The following is a 10,483-nucleotide window of genomic DNA, read 5'->3' as shown; positions in this document are numbered from 1 at the left end:
AAAGGGCTTTTATATCTCCCGAGAGGGTTTCTCTAATATCTTCCATGCCTTTTTCGAGCCCGGCTAGAACCTTGAAAATCGTCATTCTGAACTCTAGGTCTTACATATTACCAATGTCTGTATTGATCAGGTCCCTAGCCTTTGGTACTGCCTCTTGTTCTTTTTTTTGTGGTGAATTTTTCCACCTTGTCATTTTGTCCAGATAAGAGTATATGAAGGAGCAAGTAAAATACTAAAAGGGTGGCAACAACCCCAGGAAAATATGCTTTAACCAAATCAGAAGAGATCCCAAATCGTGAGGGGGGAGAAAGGGGATAAAAAGAGGTTCAGAAAGAAAAAAAAAATGAGACAATTAAAAGAAAATGAATAAAGAAAAAATATAAAAAGGAAAAAAATGTATATATATATTAGATAAACTAGTTAAAAAACGTTAAAAAAGAAAAGGGCAAAAGTTAAAAAGAAATTTTAGCAGAAGAAGAGAGAAAAAAATTGAAAAAGAAAAAAAATTAAATTAACTGCAAGGCTAAAGAATCATGGGGAGAAAGCCATGAGTTCCGTGCTTTGCTTTCTCCTCCTCTGGAATTCTGCTGCTCCCCTTGGTATCGAAACTGCACTCCCTGGTGGGTGAACTTGGTCCTGGCTGGATTTCTTGTTGATCTTCTGGGGGAGGGGCCTGTTGTAGTGATTCTCAAGTGTTTTTGCCCCAAGCGGAGTTGTACCTCCCTTATCAGGGGCCGGGCTGAGTAATCCACTCGGGTTTGCTTTCGGGAGCTTTTGGTCCCTGAGCACTTTCCGTAGAGTTCCAGTGAACAGGAATGAAGATGGCGGTCTCCTGGTCTCTGGCCTATAGGAGCCGAGAGCCCGGGGCCCCACTCCTCAGTGCGTCCTCAGAGAACAGCGCCCAATTACTCCCGTCACCCTGGCCTCCGGCCGTGCTCCAAGCTGACCAAGCCTGCGACTGGTTCAAGGTAACCCCGAGCTTAGAGCTCACTCCTTGGCTCTGTCTCTGTAGCCGGCTTCCCTGTTCTAATACCTGTAAGCTCTGCGACACTCAGACACCCCCGATCCTTCCGTGACCCTGCGGGACCTGAGGCCACGCTGACCCCGCGTGGGCTTCACCCCGGTTAAGCCTCTGGAGCGATGTCCCTCAGCGGGACAGACTTTTAAAAGTCCTGATTTTGTGCTCCGTTGTTCCGCCGCTTGCCGGGAGCCGGCCCCTCCCCCCATGGTCTATCTTCCCGTCGCTTTGGATTCACTTCTCCGCCAGTCCTATCGTTCAGAAAGTGGTTGATTTTCTGTTTCTAGAATTGCTGTTCTTCTCTTCAATCTCCCGTTAGATTTGTAGGTGTTTGCCATCTTTAGATAAGGTATCTAGCTGATCTTCCGCTACCTGAAGTAGTCTCAGCCTGCTACTTCTCCACCATCTTGACTCCTCCGGATGCAAAAATTCTTACCAAAATACTAGCCAATAGGATCCAACAGTACATTCAAAAGATTATTCACCATGACCAACTGGGTTTTATTCCTGGGCTGCAAGGTTGGTTCAACATCCATAAATCAATCAATGTGATACAATACATTAATAAAAGAAAGAACTAGAACCATATGATACTCCCAATAGATGTTGAAAAAGCATTTGACAAAGTACACCATCCTTTTTTTAAATTTTATTTTCATTTTTATTTATTTATTTGACAGAGAGAGAGATCACAAGTAGACAGAGAGGCAGGCAGAGAGAAGGGAGAAGCAGGCCCCCTGCCGAGCAGAGAGCCCAATGTGGGGCTTCATTCCAGGGCCCTGAGATCATGACCTGAGCTAAAGGCAGAGGCTTAACCCACTGAGCCACCCAGGCACCCCTACACCATTCTTTTTTGATCAAAACTCTTCAGAGCTTAGGCATAGAGGGTACACACCTCAGTATCATCAAAGCCATCTATGAAAAACCCACAGCGAATATCATCCTTAATGGGGAAAATCTGAGAGCTTTTCACCTAAGGTCAGGAACATGGCAGGGATGTCCACTATCACCACTGCTATTCAACATAGTACTAAAAGTACTAGAAGTACTAGCCAAAGCAAACAGACAACAAAAAGAAATTAAAGGCATCTGAATTGGCAAACTCTCACCCTTTGCAATGATACGATACTTTATGTGGAAAACTCAAGAGATTCCACTCTAAAACTTCTAGAACTCATACAGGAATTCAGTAAAGTGTCAGGATATAAAATCAATGCCCAGAAATCAGTTGCATTTCTATACACCAACAGCAAGAAAGAAGAAAGAGAAATTAAGGAGTTGATCCCATTTGTAATTGCTCCCAAAACCATAAGATACCTAGGAATAAACCTAATCAAAGAGGCAAAGAATCTGTACTCAGAAAACTATAAAGTACTCATAAAAGAAAATGAGGAACACAAAAACAAATAGAAGAGTGTTCCATGCTCATGGATTGGAAGAACAAATATTGTGAAAATGTCTATGCTAGCTAAAGCAATCTATACATTTAATGTAATCCCTATCAATTTACCATAAATTTTTTTCTAAGAAATGGAACAAATTATCCTAAAATTTATTTGGAATCAGAAAAAAACCCGAACAGCCAGAGGAATGTTGAAAAAGAAAGCCAAAGTTGGTGGCATCACAATTCCAGACTTAAAGCTCTATGACAAAGCTATCATCATCAAGACAGTATGGTACTGGCACAACAACAGACACAGAGATCAATCAAGCAGAATAGAGAGTCCAGAAATAGACCCTCAACTCTATGGTCAACTAATCTTGGACAAAGCAGGAAAGAATCTCCAATGGAAAAAAGACAGTTTTCTTTAACAAATGGTGTTGGGAAAATTGGACAGCCACATGCAAAAGAATGAAATTGGACCGTTTCCTTACAACCCACACACAAACATAGACTGAAAATGGATGAGAGACCTCAATGTGAGACAGGAATCCCTCACAATCCTTCAGGAGAACACAGGCAGCAACCTCTTCAATCTCAGCCGCAGCAACTTCTTCCTAGAAACATCACCAAAGGCAAGGGAAACAAGGGCAAAAATGAGCTATTGGGACTTCATCAAAATAAAAAGGTTTTGCACAGTGAAGGAAACAGTCAACAAAACCAAAAGACAACTGACAGAATGGGAGAAGATATTTGCAAATAACATATCAGATAAAGGGCTAGTATCCAAAATCTATAAAGAATTCATCAAACTCAACACCCAAAGAACAAATAATCCAATCAAGAAATGGGCAGAAGACATGAACAGACATTTCTGCAAAGAAGACATCCAAATGGCCAACAGACACATGAAAAAGTGCTCAATATCACTCAGCATCAGAGAAATACAAATCAAAACCACAGTAAGATACCACCTCACACCAAGAAGACTAAAATTAACAAGTCAAGAAATGACAGATGCTGGCGAGGATGCAGAGAAAGGGATCCCTCATACACTGTTAGTGGGAATGCAAGCTAGTGCAGCCACTCTGAAAAACAGTATGAAGGTTCCTCAAAAAGTTGAAAATAGAGGTACCTACGACCCAGCAATCGCACTACTGGGTATTTATCCTAAAGACACAAATGTAGTGATCCGAAGGGGCACATGGACCCGAATGTTTATAGCAGCAATGTTCACAATAGCCAAACTATGGAAAGAACCTAGATGTCCATCCACAGATGAATGGATAAAGAAGATGAGGTATATATACACACAATGGAATATAACGTAGCCATCCAAAAAAATGAAATCATGTCATTTGCAATGACGTGGATAGAACCAGAGGGTATTATGCTAAGTGAAATAAGTCAATCAGAAAAAGCCAATTATCATATAATCTCTTTGATATGAAGAATTTGAAAGGCAAGGCAGGTGGTCGTGGGGGTAGGGAAGGAAAAAATGAAACAAGATGGGATTGGGAGGGTGACAAACCATAAGAGACTCTGAATCTCATGAAACAAATTGAGAGCTGCTGGGGGATGAGGGAGGAGGGATAGGGTAGCTGCATTATGGACATTGGGGAGGGTATGTGCTATGGTGAATGTTGTGAAATGTGTAAGCCTGATGATTCACAGACCTGTACCCCTGAGGCAAATAACACATTACATATTAATTTAAAAATCTAAAAATAAATAAATAAAATAAAATAAGCCTCAAAGAAAAAAACACAGGAATCATTAAAAATATAGCAAAATGGAAAAGGTACACCAAACCATACTAATAAGTATATTAAATATGAATGGTCTAAACACCTAAATCAAAAGGCAGAAATTATCAATGTAAGAGGTGCCTGGCTTGTTCAGTCAGTACAGCATGTGACTCTTCATCTCAGGGTTGTGAGTTTGAGCTCCATGTTTGATGTAGACATTACTGAAAAATAAAAATCTTAAAAAAATTTAAAATTAGGGTCCCTGGGTAGCTAAGTCACATAAGCGTCTGCCTTCAGTTCAGGTCATGATCCCAGCGTACTGGGATCAAGACCTCCATCAGGCTCTCTGCTTAGCATGGAGTCTGCTTCTCCCTCTACCCCTCACCCCCTGCTTGTGCTCTCTCTCTCTCATACTCTCTCTCAAATAAATAAAAAATAACTTAAAAATTTAAAATTAAAATAAGAAAGAAATCATCAAAGTAGATAAAGAAGCAACATCCCACCATGTGTCATCTACAAAGATGTATCTTACATTCAGTGACAAAAAACAGATTCAAAGTAAAAGAACCGAAAAAGGTATTCCATGCAAACAGTAACTTTATTATAGCTAGAGTTTCTGCACTTATATTAAACAAAATAGGCTTTAAAAAATAGTATTTGAGGGGCACCAGGCTGGCTAGTTGGTAGAACATGCAACTCTTAATTTCAGGGTCATGAATTTGACCCCCACATTGGGCCTGGAGCCTACTTAAGAAGAATATATAAATTTTTAAGAAATGGTATTTGAGAAAAATAGTATATTTCAAAATGATCAAAGGGTTAGTACATCAGAAAAAAATTTAATGCTTATGAATATGTATGCACCTAAAACAAAGCATCAAAATCAGTGAAGCAAAAAATGACATAACTGAAAAAAGAAATAACCCATTTAGCAACTAGAGTTGGATATTTGAATAGTCTCCTATCAAAAACTGATAGAACAGAAAATAAGCAAGAGTATTAGAAAATATTATTCACCTACTCAACATAACTCTCATATAGTCACTCAGTCAGATGGCACAATACATATTTTCTTTCAAATATCAAAAACTATTTTCTAAAATAGACCATATACCAAGTCATAAAATAAGTCTAAATATATTTTAAATAGGATCATAAGAAGTATATTCTATGAGTACAACACAATTAGAGGGGCGCCTGGGTGGCTCAGTGGGTTAAGCCTCTTCCTTCAGCTCAGGTCACGATCCCAGGGTCCTGGGATGGAGCCCCGCATCGGGCTCTCTGCTCAGCATGGAGCCTGCTTCCCCCTCTCTCTCTGCCTGCCTCTCTGCCTACTTGTGATCTCTGTCTGTCAAATAAATAAATAAAATCTTTAAAAAAAAAAAAGAACATAATTAGAAATCAGTAAATGAAAGAAATTTGCAAAATCCTCAATATTTAGAAGTTAAAGAATACACTTCTAAAGAAGTCAAAAAAGAAATCACAAGGGATTGAAAAAAATTTTACTGAATGATAGTCAAAACACAACATGTCACATATCATGGGATACAGAGAAAGCAGTGTATAGGGCATCCTGACACAGAGCGGATTGGTGGGAGGCGCAGCTAGCGGGTTGGCGTGGGTACCCAGAGGGGGTGCTGCTCATTTCCCACCATCCCCAGTCCCCTCCTCCTCTGGCACAAGCCCTGCCCCTCTGGAGGCCAGGCTCACCTGGCAGAACTATTCTCTGTGGCACGGTGACCCCAGAGTGTGGGCACGCCAGCAGAATCCCCCATCATGGGCAGCCAGAACTCCAAGGCTCCCTGAGGCAACGTGACCACCAAGGTGGCAGCAGGCGTTCCCCACCTAAGGCCAAAGGACAGGAGAATGACCAGGTGAAAAGCAATAGAGACTTATACCCCAAGGGTGTAGGGTAATCTCCCCCTGTGAACAGAGCAGTTAGCCAGGGCCACTGGTGACATCATCCAGCCAGCAACCCCTAGCCAGGGTGCTGAAGTCAAGGGGGTTGCCCCTGCCAAGAACACCCTTGAAAGAAATTCTCTTTCAAGAAGCCTTTCAAGGGCACCTGGGTGGCTCAGTGGGTTGAGCCTCTGCCTTCAGCTCAGGTCATAGTCTCGGGGTCCTGGGACGGAGCCCCACATCGGGCTCTCTGATCAGCAAGGAGCCTGCTTCCCCCTCTCTCTCTGCCTGCCTCTCTGCCTACTTGTGATCTCTCTCTCTCTCTGTCAAATAAATAAAATCTTTAAAAAAGAAGAAGAAGAAGAAGCCTTTCAAATTGAGTACTCTGTCCTTTAAGAGAAATCTGAAGTGTGGAGGGGGGGTGATTTGTGTGCTTCCTCACCCACAGAGGAAGAACAGGAACAGGGGAGATCGGTCCCTGCAGTGAAGAAGTCACAGCCCAGGAAGGGAAGGCTATTGTCACCCATGAGGGCCAGGAGCCCCAGGCCAAGGGGGTAGAGGCTAGTGTTGCCTCCAAGGGAGGGGACACAGAAGAGGTAGGGCCCCACGCTACAGAGCCGTCCACTCACTCCAGGCAGAAGAATGGCCATATAACTGCCAGGGAGCAGAAGGAGTAGCTGGGTAAGGGCAAGTGGGTGATCTCTAAGCTTCAAAGACTGTGCTGTCCTTGTGAGGTCACTGCCTGCACGTGGTGCAATACCCTTTCATGGTGAAAAACACTCAACAAATTAGGAATAGAACCCACAGTTGACCTCATACTTAATGGTAAAAGGCTGAAAGCTTTGCCCTTAACATCAGGAAAAAGACAAGAAGGTCCATTTTTAACTCTTCTATTCAACACTGTCCTGGAAGTTCTAGTCAAGGCCATTAGGCAAGAAAGTAAATAAAAGGCATCCAGATTTGAAAGGAAGAAGTAAAAATATCTTCATTTATAGATGACATGATCTCATATGTAGAAAAATCTAAGGAATTCTTTTAAAAAAAATCCAAAATACTGGAATTAAATACATTTAACAAAGTTTGTAAAACATCAGACTAATAAACAAAAATCAATTTTATTTCTATATGCTAGCACTGAAGTGAACTGAATTTGAAAAAGTTAGGAAAACAATTTCATTTACAACAGCATCAAGTAGAATAAAATAGTTTGGAAAAATTTAACAAAAGGGGTGCAAAACATTCATTTCATAGTACAAAACCTCATTTCAAAAACCTGACATAGACCTAAATAAATGAAAAGTCCATGTCTTATGGACTGAAAGATATAATGTTAAAGTGGCAAAACCTCCTAAATCAACGTACAGAATGAATGCAATCCCTATCAAAATCTCAGCTGCTTATTTTGCAGAAATTAACAAACTGGTCTTAAAATTCAGATGGAAATGCCCGGAACCCAGAATAGCAAAAACAGTCTTGAAAAAGAACAAAGAGAAGTCACATTTCCCATTTTTCCAAGCTTACCATAGAGCTGCATAATCAAGACTTAAGGAGAGACATATAATGAATGGAATAGAATTTATAGTCCAGTATTAAACCCCTGCATGTCCAGTTGACTTTTTATGAGAATTTCAAGAAAATTCAATAGGAAAAGGTAAGTCTTTTCAAAAAATGTTGGTGAGACAACTAAATATCAACATCCAAAAGAACTGTCAGACTCTTCGATCACAAGGTATACAAAAATTAACTCAAAATTGACCAAACACCTAAATATAAGCACTGAAGAACAGAAAATTTTTAAAAGAAATCACTGGTAAAACTCTCCTTGACCTTAGGTTAGGCAATGGTTTCTTAAATAAAACACCAAAAGCAGAATCAACAAAAGAAAAAAACAGGTAAACTGGATTTCATAAAAATTAAAACTCTGTGCTTCAAAGGACACCATCAATAAAGTGAAACAATAATCTGTAGAATGGGTGAAAATGTTTGTGAATCAAATATTTGATAAGGGAATAGTATCCCAGGACCTCCAAAGATTATAGCTCAACAATAAAATGACAAGTAATTCAATTTAAAAAAGGCAAAGGATTTGAACAGACATTTCTCCAAGGATATAAAAATGGCCAATAAGTAAGTTAAATGATGCTCACCATTATTAGCTAAAAGTAAATTGAGACCACGAAAGATACCACTTCACAACCCACTAGAACGGCTATAATCAAAAGAAAGACAATAACAAGTATTGGGGAAGATGTGGAGAAACCAAAACCCTCAGAATCTGCTAGTGGGAAAGTAAACATCTCTCCCTCATCCTGTCCGTGGGAATATTTCCTTAACAGCACTTTGAGTTTTGTAATTATTTTTGTAATATCTCCCGTTAAGACTGAAAGTACATGAAAACTCTTTACTTCACTTAAGTGTACTAGTTAGGGCGCCAGTCATTCTGTGCTATCTGTAATCACTGATTTGCTTACAACTCCCAACCCACTAAAGTGAATCTCTTTTTTAAGATTTTGTTTGAGAGGGGCACCTGGGTGGCTCAGTGGGTTAAAGCCTCTGCCTTCGACTCAGGTCATGGTCCCAGGGTTCTGGGATTGAGCCCTACATCGGGCTCTCTGCTCAGTGGGAAGCCTGCTTCCTCTTCTTTCTCTGCCTGTCTCTCTGCCTACTTGTGATCTCTGTCTGTTAAATAAGTAAATAAAATCTTTAAAAAAATTTTTTGTTTGAGAGAAAGAGAGCACCAGTGAGTATGCGTGTGCTTGCATGAGTGAGGGGGAGGAACAGAGGGAGAGAATCTTTAAACAGACTCCCCAGTGTGTGTGTGGCGGGGGTGGGGGTGGGGTGCACTGGATGCCATGACCCATGAGATCATGGCCTAGCTGAGGCCAAGAGTCTAACACTTAACCGATTGAGGCACCCAGGTGCCCTTAAACTGAATCTTCGTAAGATCGGACTGTGCCATCTTAATTTTTGCATCTTAGTACCAAATCAAGTGGTACACAAAGGAAGCACAAAAGAGAAGTTAAAGTGATGCTAAAGTGTGGTACACAGATTTTTGATGGAGTCCCAGTATTCTTTCATGGGATTCAAAAGTTCAAAACTGTTTTCATAATAATACGACATATGCCATTCACTAGGTTTGACATTTGTACTAATCATGCAAAAGCAATGATGCCCGGGCCCAGACTGCTATCCCCAAACTGTGTTAGTTGTATGTTTTCTATTGCTGTTATAATTACTTCCCACAAATTTACTGTCAGAAAACCACAGAAATACATTATCTTACAGTTCTCTAGGTTAGAAGTCTTAAAATGGGTCTCACCAGGCTAAAAGGAAATGGTCAGGAGAGTTGCATTCCTTTTGGGAAGCTCTGAAGAGGATGCATTGTTTCCTTGCATTTGTAGCTTTTAGAAGCTGCTCTCCATTCCTTGGCTCATGGCCCACTTCCTTCATTTTCTATTTAGCTCTGTGGGTTGAGTCCTTTTCATATTGGATTACTGTGAATTCCTCTTCAGCCTCCTTCTTCCACTTTTGAGAACCACTGTGATTACACTGGACCGATTTGGATAATCCAGGATAATCTCAATATTTTAAGGTAAACTGATTAGCATCTTAAATTCAGTGTAAAATTGTGCTATAACCTAACATAGTCACAGGTTCCAGGGATCAGGATGTAGGCATCTGGGGGCAGGGGGGGGACATTATCCTGCTTACCACGTCGTCATATTTTTTCACAGCTATAATAAAAAGCAAAGCCAGGTTTACTTAGCAATGTCTTCAATGAGGCAGTAAAAATTAGTAATGTTATTAGATCAACCTTTGAGTACACCACACATTTTTTTCAAAATTAACCAATTTGAGCTCTCACTTCAAGGAAAACTTTAGACAGCATTTGTTGTCAATCTGAAATTAGTTTTCAAAGCAAAAGTAAGAAGTCTGGAAAATTCACATATTGTCAGATGGACAGATTCCTAATATTTTTAAATTTTCCTGATGAGACTGCAGATAATATCAATAGGATTTTTTGATAACATAATGAAATGTATTATGATTTGGAAGATCAGCTTACCTCAATGAATCAGTATTTGCACATGGCCAGTGCATTATATAACAAAAATCACATGATTGTAAAAGAGTCATTAAAAATGCAAGATGGACCAAGGACATTTTAAAGTTACAGACTACAAAAAGTTCAGTGATAGGGTTTCAGATATCACATTGTAATTCAACTTTAAGAAACCACCACTTAGTAAATTTAGGTATAGGATCAAAGAAAAACATTCCACAATTATCTGAAAAGGCCACTAAAATACTCCTTCTTTTCCAACTGCAGTCTGTATATGGTTGGATTTTGTTCATTTACTTCAACTCAAAACAACATATCACAACAGTGTGAATAGAAGAGCAGATCTGAGAATTCAGCTCTCTTCTTTAAACCAG

At 40.1% G+C, this 10,483-nt stretch overlaps 1 pseudogene; it reads left to right on the top strand.

Moving 5' to 3' along the window:
- Window positions 1–5,923: 5,923 nt before the first annotated feature.
- Window positions 5,924–6,723, top strand: LOC116860396 (annotated as a pseudogene).
- Window positions 6,724–10,483: the final 3,760 nt, after the last annotated feature.

Source organism: Lontra canadensis, unplaced genomic scaffold, assembly GCF_010015895.1.
Source record: "Lontra canadensis isolate GAN:19392208 unplaced genomic scaffold, GSC_riverotter_1.0 scaffold4, whole genome shotgun sequence".
In the NCBI taxonomy this organism is placed as follows: Eukaryota; Metazoa; Chordata; class Mammalia; order Carnivora; family Mustelidae; genus Lontra; species Lontra canadensis.
Note: the sequence above shows the minus strand (reverse complement) of the source record. Positions and strands in the feature narration are given on the sequence as shown.